Source organism: Sceloporus undulatus, chromosome 1 (assembly GCF_019175285.1).
Source record: "Sceloporus undulatus isolate JIND9_A2432 ecotype Alabama chromosome 1, SceUnd_v1.1, whole genome shotgun sequence".
Taxonomy (NCBI): Eukaryota; Metazoa; Chordata; class Lepidosauria; order Squamata; family Phrynosomatidae; genus Sceloporus; species Sceloporus undulatus.
In genome coordinates, this window is record NC_056522.1 from 190,364,653 (window position 1) to 190,382,238 (window position 17,586).

Here is a 17,586-nt window from a genome sequence, read left to right on the forward strand (position 1 = left end):
TTCTAGCATTAAGCAATTTTGCTAGCAACTAGGCCTTAGGAGAACCATTTAAACTCTGAGAATGGCAAATAACTTGTGCAGTGATGTCATGGGGAAAGGGCTGTGGCCTCCTGGGGCACTTTAGAGGCGGACAGATTCCTAAAGTGGGCTGGATTCTGCCTAAGGTTCCTCAACTCTCAACCAACTGGATGAAATCAGTCAATGGTCTTAGACACATCCTATTGTATCCTCCCTGAATAGAAGAGCATATGCTCTATAAAAATGGAAACCATAGTTTCCATTACACCTCATTTCCCAAAAACTCTTGTAAAGCATGTTGCAGCCCTTCGATAATTACGAGAAAGAAATATGACAGGCCAGTTTGGGCCTCAATCACTTTCAGAAAAAAAGATCTTTCAGTGCTGTCTATCAACATAATGGTGACAACTGCTCTGTAGTTCCTAGGATGAATGAGCCAGCACACTATATGGTTCTGAGCCAATCATAGGTGGGACTATCACTATTTGACTATCCAAGTCAACCCTATCCTAAAGTTTTCATGGCAATATTTATTCAAAGCAGTTTTGCCAATGTCTTCTTCTGATGCTTAGAGAATGTGACTTATCCAAGGCTGCTATGGGATTTGATCCCTGCTCTTCTAGCAGTTGGTCACTATAAGCCTGCTTAAAGCAAGACCCAATCCACAATCTGACCTGTGCCAAAAGAACAAAAGATATTTCAGCAGGGCTGAATAGCCAGTGGATGTCATCTTCATGAGGATTCTGGAGTGCAGACCACTCCTGAATTTCTACAATGTGAAAAGCCATCAGAGTATGGAGAGACACTTCTACCTTCCTAGCCACCCTCCAGCTAAGAAAGAGCTAACAAAAAATTTTTCCCCAAAAAGAGAAAGTAGGAGGTATTGTGCTTATTTTTTTTCTTGGTGCAAGGCCACACCACGGTGCTGTGCCTGCCCTCATGCTGCATGTTACATAGTCCTATTTCCTCCCCACCTGAACATCTAAACTCAAACCCAAACATCTGCAAAACAGAGTATTGTGGTATCTATGTGACCTGTGGCTCTGTACTACTAGGATTCTAGGTCAGTTGGAGGTCTCCTTCTGCAGAGGTCCAAGGTATATATGGATGTCACAGGGAGGAGTTATGGCATAAGCAGTGTCAGTAAGTATTTAATCACTGTAGTTTGAATTATTTATTTGACTAAACTAAATTGGAAGATCTCCAGATATAAATAAAACCTATTATTATTATTATTATTATTATTATTATTATTATTATTGAAGCTGCAGTCCATCAATAATAATAATAATAATAATAATAATAATAATAATAATAGGTTTTATTTATATCCCGCCCAATCACTGGGAATCCGAGCGGTTTACAACAGAGGGGATAATATTACTAGAGCTGATGGGAAGTTGCAATCCAACAATAGAGGTCCATGCATTCTCTATCTTCAGACTAAAGAGTAAATGCAATGCTTACATAGGGCTAGAAACAGAAATGCAAACTTTGCAAAGATACCAAAAACATCTTGAGGATTTGATGTGAAGCAGTCATCATGTTGTCTCCATATATGGTAGAAGACGGCATGAGGAGAGAGTAAAGTATCAGAACTAGATAAGAAATCCAGAGTAATCACAGATTTAGGGTCTATTTACAGCCAGATAGAGTAGACCAGTCCCAGAATACATGTTAAAGCGAAGGACCCAGGAAGTAAAACAGGAGAGATAAGAAAAGTCTGATGACAGAATGGAATATTTTGCAATTAGATTATCAGATAACTGTTTATTTCTAAACATTTCCAGTTCTACTGAGGCTTGTCAAAACAAAAGTACAACCTCTGCACTAATGAACATCACATTCCACTAAGTAAGATCTGTGGAAATATTCATGCATTTTCTTGTTCTACATCATTCTGCTTCATTACCAGTGGAATCCTATGCTTATTTACAAGAGCTGAAGTGCTTAGGACTGCAAGAGGACCTTAATGTACCACCACTGGTTACCATGATAACATTTTTATTTTCATTTTTATAAAAAGAGAAGTGAACCAAACAAGTAGTATTGTATTCAGGAAATTATGCTCATTCCACAAGAGGTACTTATTCCCAAATAGGACAAATATGTATCTGATTTTGTAGTGGTATTGAAACCAACTGAAATGTAACATTTTATGGCACTAGATTAGTTTTTAAAATGTGACTTATACCAAGGTGGTAACTGTTTCAGAGGATCCTGGGCTAAAAACAACAGCACAGTTATGATTTATAATCCTTTTCCCAGCTCCAAAAAGATGTCATGCAATAGAACACTGTAAATATTGTTGTCTTTTCATATCTGAGAGCAATTTTCTTCTGTCACAGATTTCCTTCAGGTAATTATCCACCTACGAATGGTATTCCTGCTCTGCCTAGCTACAGCAAAGACAGAGGATTCAAGAAGTGTCTGAATCCATATGGTTCATCAAAATCAAAAATCTCATTAAAGCTGCAACTCTATAAAGATTTGCCTGGTAGGAAGTCCCATTGAACTTTTATGGTGCTTACCTCTGAAAAGATTAGTACAGGATTCTTAGTAGATAGGTAAGGGGAAGCCACTCCACTTGGCTACAGCTAGGGGAGAAGTATAGTTCTTCCATCAGTATTACTGAAAAAACTACTTGTGTTGTAATCATCCCTTTTTCCTCTTGTGCTATCTCTTTTTTAGACTGCAAGGTTGCATGCAGTGGCTGTCTGTTATTGATTTTAAGAGAGCCTCTGGGAGTCTTCCTGGAGGATAAAACTGAATGGGTGAAATGCTTTATATAAATATAAATTCACTTACTGGAGAGTAAGCATCACAGAGTACAATCAATGCTGATTTCCAAGTAAAAATACATCGGATTGCAATGTAGTTTTTTCAGTTTTTGGAATAAGAATGATAAATTCACACTAGTCAATGTGCATAGAAGTACAATGTATACATTGCAATCTCTTTCAGCAGCAAATACACTTTCCATACAACTTTTAATTTAATAATGACACTAATCTACATGAAGATGTTATCAATGATACAGGTCTATAATTTCACAATCATTTAAAGGCTTCCAGAAATACTATCCTACTTCTATGAACTATGTACACCACTGACAGAATCTTTACTTTAAAATACAGCTCTTGTCAGCTGTAAGCTTATAAAAATGATGAGGGAAATACTGTACCACAATTCTGCTGTAAAAGTCAAGTGAAGACAAGACTAGGAAACCTTTACTCAATTTTGTGGTACCTACTGTAGTTTTAATCCAATTTCATTCTGCTAAACAAGGCAGAAACATAACCCTCTTCTGTGCCATGCTAATAGACTACCACACCACCTTGTCAGGATAATATATCTGGATCCAGCATTATGTATGTATTGTTGTAAGAAAGGAAAAAGAGGTAAGTATTTTCCATGAAGTGCACTGTGCTGAATAGAGGCTTCTAACTTAATAAATGCATGAAACATGTTTGCTCCAACAGATTAACCAGGTTCCCTGTCTTATTTTTCTCCTCCCTTCTTTAGTAGCTATAGGAACCCACAGCAAAAGAGCTTGATATGTATTTCTAAAGAGATGAAAATACTCAAAACAGATGCAAATATCCAATTTGAAGGATCCAGCAGGAGCTTTCCAAAAACAATTATCTACTAAACAATCTCCCACAAAACAATCTAATCTTTTACACATTATGCATGCCTAATCTTTTCCTCTGTTGGATAATCCTGGGCCAAGCAGCTTGACCTACCCCACAGGTCTGTTGTGAGGCTAAATGGAACAGAGGGAGAACCAATTAACTCCATGGACAAAGGACCAGATAAAACAGATTTCTTTTCTAACAAAGCAAAACCTCTCTTCCTATGTTCAAAAGGAATAAAGTTTCTACATTAAACACTATTCCTTCATGAAAAATGTTAAAGTCACAGGAAACATTCAATAAAACAAAGAAGAAATTAAGGTTGTAATCCATGTATGCACTTACCTAGGAGTAACTCCCATCAACTATGGTAGGATTTACCTCTAAGGAAAAAAATGTATAGAAGTACACTGTCAGCATTTAAGCACGTTACGGACAGAAATTCAGACTAGGGCCTACTGCCTAGAATTCACATTGACTAGTGCAAATTTATCATTCTTATTCCAAAAACTGAAAAAACTACTCGAAAACTTCGCAGATATGGTTCAAATCAAGCTTACCTGGAAAATGAATTTGCTCTTCCATAGGTCCAATGATTCACTCCTTCTGTTCATGTGTTTGGAAATACTGGGAAATGAAGCTGTTCCATCTACTATCCAGATCAAATTCTCAATCCTGAAACTCAACCCCTGTGGAACCAAGAAGAGCAATACAAAAAGGGTTATTCAAAAACTGCATCTGAATAGAAATCCACACAGACTACACACACAACAGGAAATATGACTCTGTACTTAGCCGAGGACTTTGAGGAACTTAAAACAAAGATAATGACATTTCACATTTCTCTCATCACATGCATGCCATTTAGGAGAGTCACACTCTTTGATGTCAAGCCAAAAATCAGCTGGTGAATCTGCTTCATTCTGAATGAAAAGCCACCAAACAAGAAGATGATAACTACAAGATAAAAAAACAAAGAAAGGCTTTGTTAATTGCTCTGGAGTTGATGACCCTGTGGATGAGACATATCCAAGACCCCTTGACCTCTACTGCTCTGCTCATTTCCTGCAAACTCATACCCGTGACCTCCTTAACAGAGTCCATCCATCTAGCATGCAGCTAGTGAAACCCATATCATCTTCTTGGAAGTCTGGATATTTTGGGTAGAGCTGACAGAAACATGGACTGTGACTGGAGGATTCTAGGAATTACACACTCCTAAAAAGTAACTTTTCCAAGGTATGAATTACTGGACTGCAATACTATGGACAATTAAATTATTTAAACTCCACTGGCTCCAATGGTACTTAAGGATATCAACATATGAAGCTGCCTTCTACTGAGTCAAGACCACTGGCCCATTTGGCCCAGTACTGTCCACTCTGACTGATAATGGCTCTCAAGGGTGATGTTTACCAATTTGTAATGGGTTTAAATTTGGGATTATAAATACATACATATAAATACATATGCTTTTGACTGCAAGTTATGGTTCTCCTCATAAAATAGCGGAAATGCCTGTTATTGCAGCTATGCAGCTCAAACCTACTTGTTCTACACAGAAGTACAAAAACACCATTAAGTTAAATAAAGTTAATTGCAAAGTAAAGTATTTGTTGTTGTTGTGTGCTTTTAAGTTGTTTCCAATTTTTTACGCCCCTAAAGTGAACCAATCATGGGATTTTCTTGGCAAGATTTGTTCAGAGGGCCTTTGCCTTCCTCCTACAATTAAATCATCTAAAAGTTACAAATACAACTCTTTCAGCAACAAAATGTCACAGCTAGCCAGCCAGGCCCTTTGCTAAGTCATTCCATTTCTAATTTCCCCTAGATCCATGTTCTCCTTCTTTCAATAATTTCCGCAATTATTAAAAATATTCAGTCATCACTGGGAAGTTTGGAGGTTTTCCTGCTTTTAAGATTTCCCTTCTAAATGTTTCTGGTGTTCTGGTAAACCTTGGGAGCAGTGTTGCCAACAAATCTTGAAGATATTCCCTGGAATGTTTTTCCAAAACCCCTGGAATTCCCCAATATTTACTGGAATATTCAGTCAAAATCCCCGGAAATAAATTAATTAAATTCCCCGGATTCTCCGGAAACTGGCAACACTGCTTGGGAGTTTTCTCCAGTCCGTTGATACCTCTCCTGATACTACTCTGAATACAAAAATAACAAATTCTAGTGCAGGATCCGCATATGTTCTGGTTCCACACAACAGATCCCCACCTAAGCATGCTTATATAGGAGTAGGACAAACAAGTGAGTGGGATTTTGCCGTAAACTTGTCCAGTATCAGGTTGCAAGAAACCTGACTGAGGGCTGAGATTTAATAAAAACAGAAAAAATGCCTAAAAATGCTATTCAGGATTTAGGGTTCATAAGACTTTTCCACAGAACTCAAGAAAGAAGTCATTGTACAGAAGCTGAATTTAAGAAAGGGGTCACCAGGGATTACAGTAACCATATGACCATTCCATTGATTTCCCCCATAGGGTTGCCATAACTCAGAAACAACTTGAAGGGAAACAACAACCTGACAGTACCAATCATTTCCCCCTAGAATCTCCCCAAATCATATGCTTTCAAGCCAGATTGGTGTAACTATTAATTTTTTTTAAAAAGTCTAAATTGCTAGTCCATGCTCCTTTGATGCCTAGGTATGCTTTAGCTCTCTCTTACATTAATGTAGCCAGTGTGGCATAGTGGTTTGGATGTTGGACTATGACTCTGGAGACCGGTGTTCAATCCCCCATTTAGCCCACTGGGTGACCTTGGGCAGGTCACATTCTCTCAGCTTCAGGGGAAGGCAATGGCAAACCTCCTCTGAACAAATCTTGCCAAGAAAACCCCGAGATAGGTTCACTTTAGGGTCACCATAAGCTGAAAACGATTTGAAGAGACACAACAAAGCAACCCCTACATTGGAAGAGAGAAGGTCACTGTGTCCACTATGGTTTCCAGACTTATATATGTAAATAAAAGAGCACCCATATTTTTATTTTCTGAAATAAATTTCCTCCCACCCACTCCTTTTTATTTTGCCCATAGGGAAGGTCTGTCAAGCTACATCTAAGGGATCAAGAGAAATGGTGGGAGGAGACTAGACAGATCTAGTGCTGATCCTTGTTGCATTCTTTCCTCCTCTCCTCCTTGGTATTGACAGTCAGATCTGGCTAGAATTTACCCTCATCCCCTGAGGGGCTTTCTCTGGGAAACTCACAAGATATCCTGGATGGGAATAGAAATAACTCACTGTGATTCACAATGACATAGTTTGTGTCATGCATTCTTCAAAGGAAGTGCAAAATTTCTCAGTGCAAAAAATAAAATGCCTGCTTTTGAATACAGCTATGACTAGACAACTAGGTATTTCCACACCTACTACTACTTCCAGTGCTTTAAAACCTTTTATTACTTGGGGTTTTTAAACCATGTTTTTCCCCTCTGGAGGTGGTGGCAAACAGTTTCTCACTGCCCCCATTTTGCTCTTGACCTCAGCCCACAGAAGGTGGTTTTCACAAATATATATGAAAATCCGGAAGTAATGTGGTGAGTCATTGCACCCAGCACATATGTTGGCCTACGAAGGAAGTAAAACCAAAACAAAACCAAAAATGGTGCGTAAAGTACACCATTTCTTCATCATGTTTGACGTTCTGATTGCAGCCGAGATAAGTTAACTTCTTGACCAAACACCTCTTCCTTTGATACAAGCACAAAACACTGCCTTCCAGGAAAGGTCCTGTTAAACAGGGTTGGAGGGGGGAAAGTTAAAATATACCTCTTTTTTAAACGGGTTTGTGTCTTTTTGCATTAACAGCAATATAGGAATAAATCAGAAAATTAAGTAGCAAAATGTACTTCCGATGTTATAGCCACTAGTTCAAATAATAATTCTTCTTTTTAAAAAGTGATCTTTTAAAGCAAGTTGGTTTTGGTGGAACTTCTGTGACTTGAAGGATTTGTTTCTGAATGGCATTTCTTGCACTATTAAAGAAAGTGATCAAAAAGAAGCAACTGGTGCCAGTCTAACAGTGAACAGCTGGCAATACATTAAAGATCAAATAATCAGGACTTAAAGGGATCTTGCAGCAGCTTTGAGACTAAAGGAAAGAAAGAAGCTGCTGGCATGAGCGTTGGCAGACTTGAGCATAGGTCCTGAGGAGAGGAGGGAGAGAAATAAAATTTATCATCATCATCATCATCATCATCATCATCTGAGGAAGTACTCTAGTCTATCAAAGTTCATGCTCTCAGCTCCTCTCTTTCAGTGAGTGTCAACGCTGCTGCAATATCCCTTTGCATAGTAGAGCCTTAAAGGTGTCAAAAAACTCTTTTTTTATCCTGAAACACACCAATGCGCTTCAGGTTAAATGTCTGCCACCTTCCTTCAAAGGTCCATCTGGCTCCTCTCCCCTTGTTACTCAAAAAGGCCAGTCCCTGTGTCCTGGATGAGCACAAAATGCAGGGAGAGCAGATGTCCTCCTAACCACAAAGGGGGACAAGGCACCCCCACAAAATGTAGGAGGCCAGACAATACAAGCTGAAAACACTTAAATGGGAGGACCTTTTGGAATCCCTCCTGGGCATAAATGGAGGACAGGTCCTGGAAAAGGAGGACAGAAGGTCACACTGGCAAAATGGGGGGGGGAGTGTCACAGTCTTTGCCACTTGGGTCTTTGTTGTTGTTGTTGTTGTTGTTGTTGTGTGCCTTCAACTCATTTCTGACTTCTGGCAACCCTAAGGCCAACCTATCAGGGAAAGCTTTCTTAAGAGGAGGTTTGCCATTGCTTTCCCCTGAGGAGGCTGAGAGAGTGTGACTTCTTGCCCAAAGTCATCTGAGGAAGTAGACTTTAGTCTAGGGAAGCTCCTGCTGCCAACTTCTTCCTTCCAGTGAGCCTCAAAGGGCCACAAGGGAGGGAAGGAACTGATTATTATTATTATTATTATTATTAAAGTCTAGGAAAGCTCCTGCTGCCAACTTCTTTGTTTCAGTGAATCTCAAGGGGCCACAAGATCTCTCTTATTATTATTATTATTATTTAAATCTCTTGTTATCTATCCACTTCTTCCTTCCAGTGAGCCTCAAAGGGGTCTCTCTAAAGCACTGCTTCCAGAGACTAACAGGGCTATAATATCCTGAGTTCTACCAAATTCACTCAGTGGCCGAACCAGGATCCGAGCCCTGGCCCCGAGAGTCCTGTATCCCAGTTCCCAAACCACTAAAGCCCCTCTGGCTGCTAGGCACGGCTAGGGCTGTCTACACGGGGACAGGAACCCGTGTCTGAATGCGTGCCAGACTTTCCCCTTTGGAGCCCCAAAGTGGAAGCGAAAGGAGGAATGGCTTCTTCCTCCTCCTCCTCCTCCTCCTCCTGCTTCTTTCCCTTTTCGCCTCGTTGTCCCAGGAGGGGAAAACACACACAAAAACACACAAACACACAGGCACCCGGCCATCCCTGTTTTCCTTCCCCCATGCCTCCAGTGTAAGCCCCACTCCCAGCCTCCCAGCTTCAGGGGACGCTCCGTTCACTCACCGCATAGACCACCGGCATTGAGTGCAACACTCAAAATGGCCGCCCGGAGGCTCCTCTGCCTTCTCTCCTTCAGAGGCACTGCCCTCGCAGTTCCACCGCCGGCCTCAAGGGGCCGCCACCGCTGCTGGGCGCACTTCCATGAAGCCCATTGGGAGGCCATGCACACTCCCTCAGAGGGTCATAGAACCAGAGAGTTGGAAGAGGCCACAAGGGCCATCCAGTCCAAGCCCATTTTGCCATGCAGGAACTTTCAGTCAAAGCACACACACACACACACAATATCCAGCCTCTGTTTAAAGACCTCCAAGGAAGGAGACTCCACTACACTCTGAAGGAGTGTGTTCCACTGTCAAACAGCCCTTACTGTCAGGGAGTTCCTCCTAATGTTGAGGTGGAATCTCTTTTCCTGTAGTCTGTGTCCATTGCTCCTTGTCCTAATCTCTGGAGTAGCAGAAAACAAGCTTGCTCTATCCTTAGTGTGACACCTCTTCAAATATTCAGCCTCAGAGGAAGGCCATGGCAAACCTCCTCTGGCAACTCTGACCAAAAAAAACCCCATGATAGGGTTCATCTCAGGGTGGCTAGAAGGTAGCCCTCATAACCACCAAGGAGGACCAGGCACTGTGAAGTGTGGGGTGGACAAGACAAAAGAGGGCATGGCCCAATAAAGGCTAAAGAACACTCATGGGAATGGAAATTCATGCTTGGTCATGACTCGCAATGGAAGATACTCAAGACAAGATGGAGTGCATTCCCAAATAAAAGCTCAAAACCCTCCCAGGAATGGAAATCTGTGCTTCTTGGTCATGACTCAAAGTGGAGGACACTGAAGACAAAGGGAGGACATTCTCAAATGAAAGCTCAAAACACTCAAAAAGGAGTTGAAATTAATGCCTCATTGCCATGCTCAAAATGGAGGACATACAAGACAAAATGGAGGGCAATCTCAAATAAAAGCTCAAAGCACACATAGGAATGGAAATTCATGCTTCTTCGCCATGCTCAAAATGGAGGACACTAAAGACAAAATGGAGGGCATTCCCAAATGAAATTTCCAAACACTCATAGGAGTGGAAATGCATGCTTCTCAGTCATGAATCAAAATGGAGGGCATTTCTGAATTCCTCCTGGGATAGAAGGTTGAAATGGAGGAAACATCCTGTAAAAGGAGAACTTCTGATCACCCTGCTTGGAGTCTCTTTCAAAACAAAACTGTTTGACCTCACAGAGCTAGCCTGGTCTAGTGGTGGTACTTCTGGATGATGATGACTGGGGACCAGGGTTGGATTCTCCGCTAGGCCATAGAAACCCACTGGGTGGCCCTGGACAAGTCACACTCTCTCAGCCTCAGAAATAGGGACCAGAGGTCATAATTGCATAATGGCACTGCAAAGTGTAGAAAATTTTAGAAAAATATAAGACATGAGCAAATAAAAGCTAAAAACTCTCATAGGGATGTAAATTCATGTTTCTTGGTCATGCTCAAAAGGGAGGGCTTTTTGAAATTCTTCCTAGACAGAAGATTGAAATGTAGGGCAGATCCTGGAAAAGGAGGACGTATCACCCTGGCCACAGAGGCAAATCTCTCTGAACAAATCTTGCCAAGAAAACCCCTTGTTGTTGTGTGCCTTCAAGTTGTTCCAACTTATGGTGACCCATCGTGGGGTTTTCTTGGCAAGATTTGTTCAGAGGTGGTTTGCCATGGCCTTCCCCTGAAAGGCTGAGAGAGTGTGACTTGCCCAAGGCCACCCAGTAGATTTAATGGCTGACTTGGGAATCAAACGCAAGTCTCCAGAGTCACAGCCCAGCGCTCAAACTACAATGCCAAACTGGCTCAGTAGGTTCATCTTAGGGTTGCCATAAGTCGGAAACAAAGGCACACAACAACAACAATGAGCCGGTCTGGGCCTGATGTTAATTATGAGGCTCGATTCTTCTTTCTGTTTTCTTCTTGCTTCTTTGGTGTTTTTCCATTAAGGGTTGGAGTGAAGTCATGTGTTTTCTTAAATACATCTTAAGACATGCTTTTGAAAAGGCTTGGAATGACTTTCCTCTGAGCTCTGCAATGTACAAGTGGCAGGAGAAAAAAATGGAGGAGGAGGAAATGAACTGAGAAGAAAGATAAAGAAGAGAGGCGGAATATAAGAGGGAGTTTGAGACTGCTTTAAATGCCCAAGCTCAGTGCTAGGGAATGCTGGGAATTGTAATTTATTGTGGCAACAGAGCTCTCTGAAAGAGAAGGCTCAATGTCTCACAAAACTATAATTCCCAGAATTCCTAGCAATGAGCCAGGGCAGTTAAAGCAGTCACAAACTGGATTATTTCTGCAATGTGTTTGGGAGTATCTGATGTAAATCACCAACATCCCCCCCCAGCATGACAGGGACTGGCATTTGTGCATTGTTATTACTGCATTCATTTTTTGGCTCTGGAAATTCCAAGCCAACAGTTGGAAATGTCTTGAAGGCTCACAACAATTAACCAAGTCATGGTGATGTGTTTTCGTTGCTCTGTTTTCTCTCAATGATAGCGGCAACTGAAATACAAGAAATGTTGAAATTCACACAAGAGGCTTGAAAACATTTTAATTTTTTTCCTTCTTCACACAATTGTCTTCCAGTCCATAATACAACTGCTTTTGAACTCAATTTGTAAAGTAGTGTGAGTTTGAGAGCACCAGTAGGAGAGGTGCCCTTTGGTTAAAGTCAAGCCTTCTTCTTATGTTTATACAACCCATTCAGTGGCCCTTTGGACTCTGGCCAGTGTTCATAACCAAGAAACAGAAAGTAGTCTATTGAGAGGTATAAAGCTGAAGAGCCTACTCATGTAATACTTGCTCTTGAGGAGGAAAAAAATGCTCAACAAAATTTTGCATCATGAAATGCTCCTTTCAATTAGAAATGTCTTGTGCCAAGATATTCTGTTCCAACCCCAGCCCTTCCCTTAAAAAGTCAGTCGGCATGTCATGGCCACTGAACAGGGCTGCTTTCCTCCTCTTGAGACAAGAGGAAAGTAATGTGCAGGCTTCCAGAGGCTGGTGGACTACAACTCCCACCACTCTAATCACCATAACCAGTGGTGAAGAATGCTCACTCTGCCCGTCCCTGCCCTAGATAATTTATTTTCACACTTGCACATTTAGTAGTAGTCAGTCCCTACTTCATAGAATCAGCTCTGTGGATTCAGCATCCACAGATTCAACCATCCATGGCTTGAAATATATATATAGAGAGAGAGAGTGAGAGAGAGGCCTTGATTTTGCCATTTTATACAATGGATACCATTTTATTACACAACTGTGTATTATAGGACACTTAAGCATCCACAGATTTTGGTATTTGTATTTGTGGGGGTTCCTGGAACCAAACCCCAATGGAAACCAAGGGCCTACTATAATTACTATATTTTTAAAATCATATTTCATATATACAATAATTTACAAATGTGTGTTATTTTACTGTTGCCATTTTAAAGACAGAATTGACAAAGCCTGACCTCTTTGGGAAGACACCACTTGTCTCTGTTGCAGAGGAAAAGCTGCACAAATACATGCTGGCATAACCTTTACCCATTACAAAATATGTGCACAGGACAAGTTGTGTTATTTCAGGCATGTAGTTTTTACAGCTTTGCTTTGTTGCAACTAAATTAATTGATTCATGTGATAAAACTGGGGGAGGGGTACTCCAGAAAAAAAAAGATATGGGATAAACACATAAGACAATTGTAACATCAGTGGAAAATAGTTTAAAAGTTTAATTTTCAAATTTATTTTTTAATTTATGTTTAAAAGAACAATGGGACATGTCTGTTGCTTTGTATCTATTCTCATCTTCCATTTATGTAATATAAGTTATTGTTTCATAGCATTCAAAGTGTAGTATTGTAGATTTTTCTGAATCTTTTCCTGCTAACTCTGGTTTGGTCCCTCTGTATTGCTTGCTCAAACATTCCATCCCTAACTGCAAATATTTACACAGATAAGAAATTATTAACCATTTCTCTATTCTAAAGTCCAGATGATAATTTGACAAACCATAGCAGCAATCTCCAGTTAAATACGTTACTGTTGTTGTTGTTATTGTTGTTGCTGTTGTGTGCCTACAAATTGTTTCTGACTTATGGCGACCTAAGGCAAACCTATCATAGGGTTTTCTTGGCTAGTTTCTTCAGAGGGGGCTTGCCATACCCATCCTCTGAGACTGAGAAAATGTGACTCACCCAAAGTCACCCAGTGGATTTCATGGCCAAGCCTGGATTTGAATCCTGGTCTTCAAAGTCCTAGTCCAACGTTCAAACCACTATACCACACCGGCTGTACATACTGTCAGAGTACAGAGCACTCTGGTAGAAAATGTCAGAGATGTGGCTATGGCCTGGAACTGGGACAAAGATGACAAGGTGGCAGACATGATGACTCAACATTTGGAGAGTCCTGAGTCACCAAAAGCTGATGACAGAGGGGCAGCCGCAGGAGGTGAAACCAGCAGGCTTCAGTTCTGCAAAGTCACCGCTCTCAGCGAATCAGCAGAGGAAAAGACTAAGAGTGATGGTATTGTTCCAGTAGAAATTAATAAACCACAGTATAACTCACACCAATTGGATAATGGGTCATTAATTCCTGAAGAGGAATTGGGACAGAAATGACAAATGGCACAGCTAGAGGCAAGACTTCATTGTTTATCTTGCACTTTGGCTTGTCTGGAGGAATAAAGTAGAGAAAAATAATTTTTATATTACTTACGTCATTTTCAAGTTTTGCTGTTTCAAGAAACATGGTTAATCCTGGAACATTTCTTACCTGGGTATGTGATATATTCAGTTATTTTACTACATGGGCCTTCTTATTAAGAACACTGTGTATTCTTATATCTTTGTTAATATCTATATTCTCCCACAGAATTATCCTTATTATTACACAGACTGTTGGAATATCTGAGGCTGCATCCACACTGCAGAAATAATCCAATTTGACACCACTTTAACTGCCATGGACCAATGCTATGGAATCGGGAAACTGTACTTCTGTGACACATTTATCCTTCTCTGTCAGAGAGCTCTGGTGCCACAAAGTAAAATTCCAAGAATTCTATAGCATTAAACCTTGGCAGTTAAAGTGGTGTCAAACTGGATTATTTCTACAGTGCAGATGCAGCCTCAGCTATTCCAGCAATCTGTGTCACAATATGGAGAACTCCTAGAGGAAATATAGATGGTGTTCTTAATAAGAAGGCCCATGGGACATGGAGGTGGATTTAATTTATTTAATTTATTAAACTGTATTTCTGCAGTACAAATCCATCCTCTGATAATTATTTGCACGAGCTTGAAGATAAATTTCCCTCCGTTCCTCTAATATTGGCTGGTGATTTTAATGCACACATGACTTCATCTACTCAGTCCATTGTTAAAGCTTTAGAAAGCCCTCCGGATGTATTCAAAGATCTGGAATCTTGGAAATCTAAAGATAGAAAGATTAATTATTATGGCCTTTTCTTTTTTGCATTAATAATTAAATTGAATGTAATGTTAATTAATGTGTCCTAATTAGAAAAGTCATAAGGAAAATTTACTTATATAAGTAATTTTGGGCAGGCACTGGTGGTTTAGTGGTTAAGATGCCAGTTCTGACAACTGGAAGATCAGAAGGTTGGCAGTTTGAGACCCAAGTACTGCATGATGGGGTGAGCTCCTGTCCTAGCTTCTACCAGCCTAGCAGTTCGAAAGCATGCAGATGCAAGTAGATTGATAGGTACCACTTCTCAGTGGGTAGGTAACAGCGTTCTATGCAATCATGATGGCCACATCACCGCCAGAGCAGTCCTCGGACAACGCTGACTCTTCAGCTTAGAAACAGATGAGCACTGCCCCCCTACAGTTGGTTACAACTAGGCGTTTACCTTTACTATGGATTTTGGGCTGGAGCAGATGGGCAGGAAAGAGTGGACCAAATCTGCTCCAGCCAGAAGCAGGTCCGAACCCCGCTGGCGACATGGCCTGCTCCCAAGGCAACCCGTGCATGCAGGGGCCATCAGGAATCCGATAATCTGCACTATTATTATTATTCTTATTATTATGTTTAGGTTTATTATCATCATGTTTATTATATTTATTATATTATGTTATAATGACTGTAACATAATATAACAAAATATGCCAACAAACCTGGAAAATAAAACAGTGGCTAACAGACTGGAAACAACGTGCTCATCCCCATCCACAAAAAAAGAGACACAAAAGACTGCAGCAACTATAGGACCATAACATTAATTTCCCACAGAAGCAAAAACTGAATACTAAAGTCAGAATTGTTCAAGCCATTGTATTCCCCCATCACGAGCTGTACAGTAAAGAAGGCAGAGAGGAAGAAAATTAACTTGAGATGTGCTAGAGAAGAGTGCTGAAAATACCACGAATGGCCAAAAATGCAAACAATTGGGTCCTAGAATAAACCATATCATTAGATACAGCATTGCACTCTCCCTAGAAGCCAAGATGACTAAACTGAGGCTGTTGTAGTTCAGTCACATTGTGAGAAGACAGGACTCATTAAAAAAGACAATAATGCTAGGAAAGGTTGAAGGCAGTAGAAAGAGAGGAAGACTGCATGCCAGATGGATAGACTCAATCAGGGAGGGTCACAGGCCTGAATCTGCAGGATCTGAGCAGAGAGGTTGAGAACGGGGTCATGGAGATGTCTCATTCACAGGGTCACCATGAATCAAAGTTGACTCAAAGGCAGTTAACAACAAACTCCAAGTGTCCCGTATTGAATTATCAATACCATTATATGAACAATTAATAGATTCTCTTATACTGCTTTTATGTAAAAGGTAGCATTTCCAAAGAACTATCAGTTTAAAAGGAGTAACAACTAGTTTGACGATGAATGCATTAAAAAGATTACACGCTATAAAATTGCAGAAGTTATTATTCTGAGATACCTCCTCAGTATTATGAAATGTGAAAAAGATGCAAAAGATTAAGCAGTAGGAAAAAAAAAAGAAGATCTATTCTGAGGAGCAATTGTAGGAAATAGGTCTTGCTCTTTTGGAAAAAATCCAAGTAAATTCTTAAATCTTGTCTCAAGGCTGGAATAGAGATCTGCTCCAGTTCTAGAGGGCCATATAGTTAAGCCTGAATGAGAATGTCAATTTAGAAAGGTATTTAATGAACCCAACCTTCCCTGTTCCTGTATCTATAGTAACTGGGAAAGAATTTTGGTGGATAAGGCCAAGACATTAATTTCAAGATTAAAAAATTGAAAACTTCCTGGATAAGATTGCCTTCCTTAATTAACATCTCAAGCATTTCACCTCTTTATTGGCCTACAGTTATTGTAGTTTCATTTTGTAAAAAGGGATCTTGGAATGAACCTGTAAACTACAGACCAATCACCCTATTAGATGTAGCAGGGTCGTATCTTCTTGAAAACCTGGGGGACCATGAAGATACCAGCCATAAATGCTGGCGAAACATCAGGAATAAATTATTCTAGAGAACATGGTCACATAGCCCCAAAAAAACCCCACCAAAAAAAAAAAAAAAGCTATGAATGCTGGCCGTGAAAGCCTTCGACTTTGCTCCAGATTTCCGTCTGTCAGTCAACTTTAAAAAATTGCATAATGTTGAAACATATTATTGATCAGTACTTGGCTGGAATTGTAAAACATATTCATGTGTCTTTTATTGATCTGAAAACATCTATCCATGAAAAATGCCTTTGGAGCAAGCTGTAATCTATGGTAATTGATCCACAACTTTAAAAATGCTACATTATGGGACAACTGTCCAAGTTAGAACTAATAGTGGACATCTGTCAGATTCTTTACTAGTTACAAAAAAGAGTGAGACAAGGGTGCTTAGTTGCCCCACGTCTGTTTAACCTATTAATTACACAGTAGAGTTCTTAAAGGCAACTGCTATTCTCCAGTTACATATAGTGGGAAACCAGAAATACCCAATCCTCCTTTATGCAGATGATGCATTTCTAATTTCTTATACTCAGCTGAGCTAACATAGATTTGAAATGGGTTAGTTTGTATGTGGAAATGAGTTTCTTTCTGTTAATTACCCCTCCTCAAAATATGCTATTTAGTAAATCTAAACACACTCTTAATTGATCACCTCATGGAAACGTACTTGAGCAAGTGCCGTCCTTTAAGTATCTTGGATGGGCTTTTGGTGGGCTGATGCATGGTCCACACAAATTCAATGAAATACTCAAATGTTAAATAGATGATTATGATTCTCTCACACAAAAAGGGGGGAAACTTGGTTCAACCAGTCTTAGAAGTGTAAAAGACTAGAGTTATTCCAAAACAGTTACATAGGGCTCCTCTCTGGGCCATGGCTAACTTAGGCTGCACCTGCACTGCATAAATAATCTGGTTTGACAC

General features: G+C 40.2%; 1 protein-coding gene across 2 annotated transcripts in view; it reads right to left on the reverse strand.

Annotated features, from left to right (window-relative positions):
* CFLAR (CASP8 and FADD like apoptosis regulator) overlaps nucleotides 1–9,253 on the reverse strand; it is a 34,916-nt gene extending 25,663 nt beyond the window's left edge. Inside the window, exons 1-3 of one of the 2 annotated variants that reach the window (XM_042475528.1) lie at nucleotides 9,188–9,253; nucleotides 4,214–4,342; nucleotides 3,999–4,036 (exon numbers count right to left, since the gene is read on the reverse strand). The gene's annotated coding sequence lies outside the window, so the exon portion shown is untranslated. The remainder of the gene's footprint in view (nucleotides 1–3,998; nucleotides 4,037–4,213; nucleotides 4,343–9,187) is intronic. The other variant, XM_042475536.1, reaches the window with a different exon arrangement.
* Nucleotides 9,254–17,586: the final 8,333 nt, after the last annotated feature.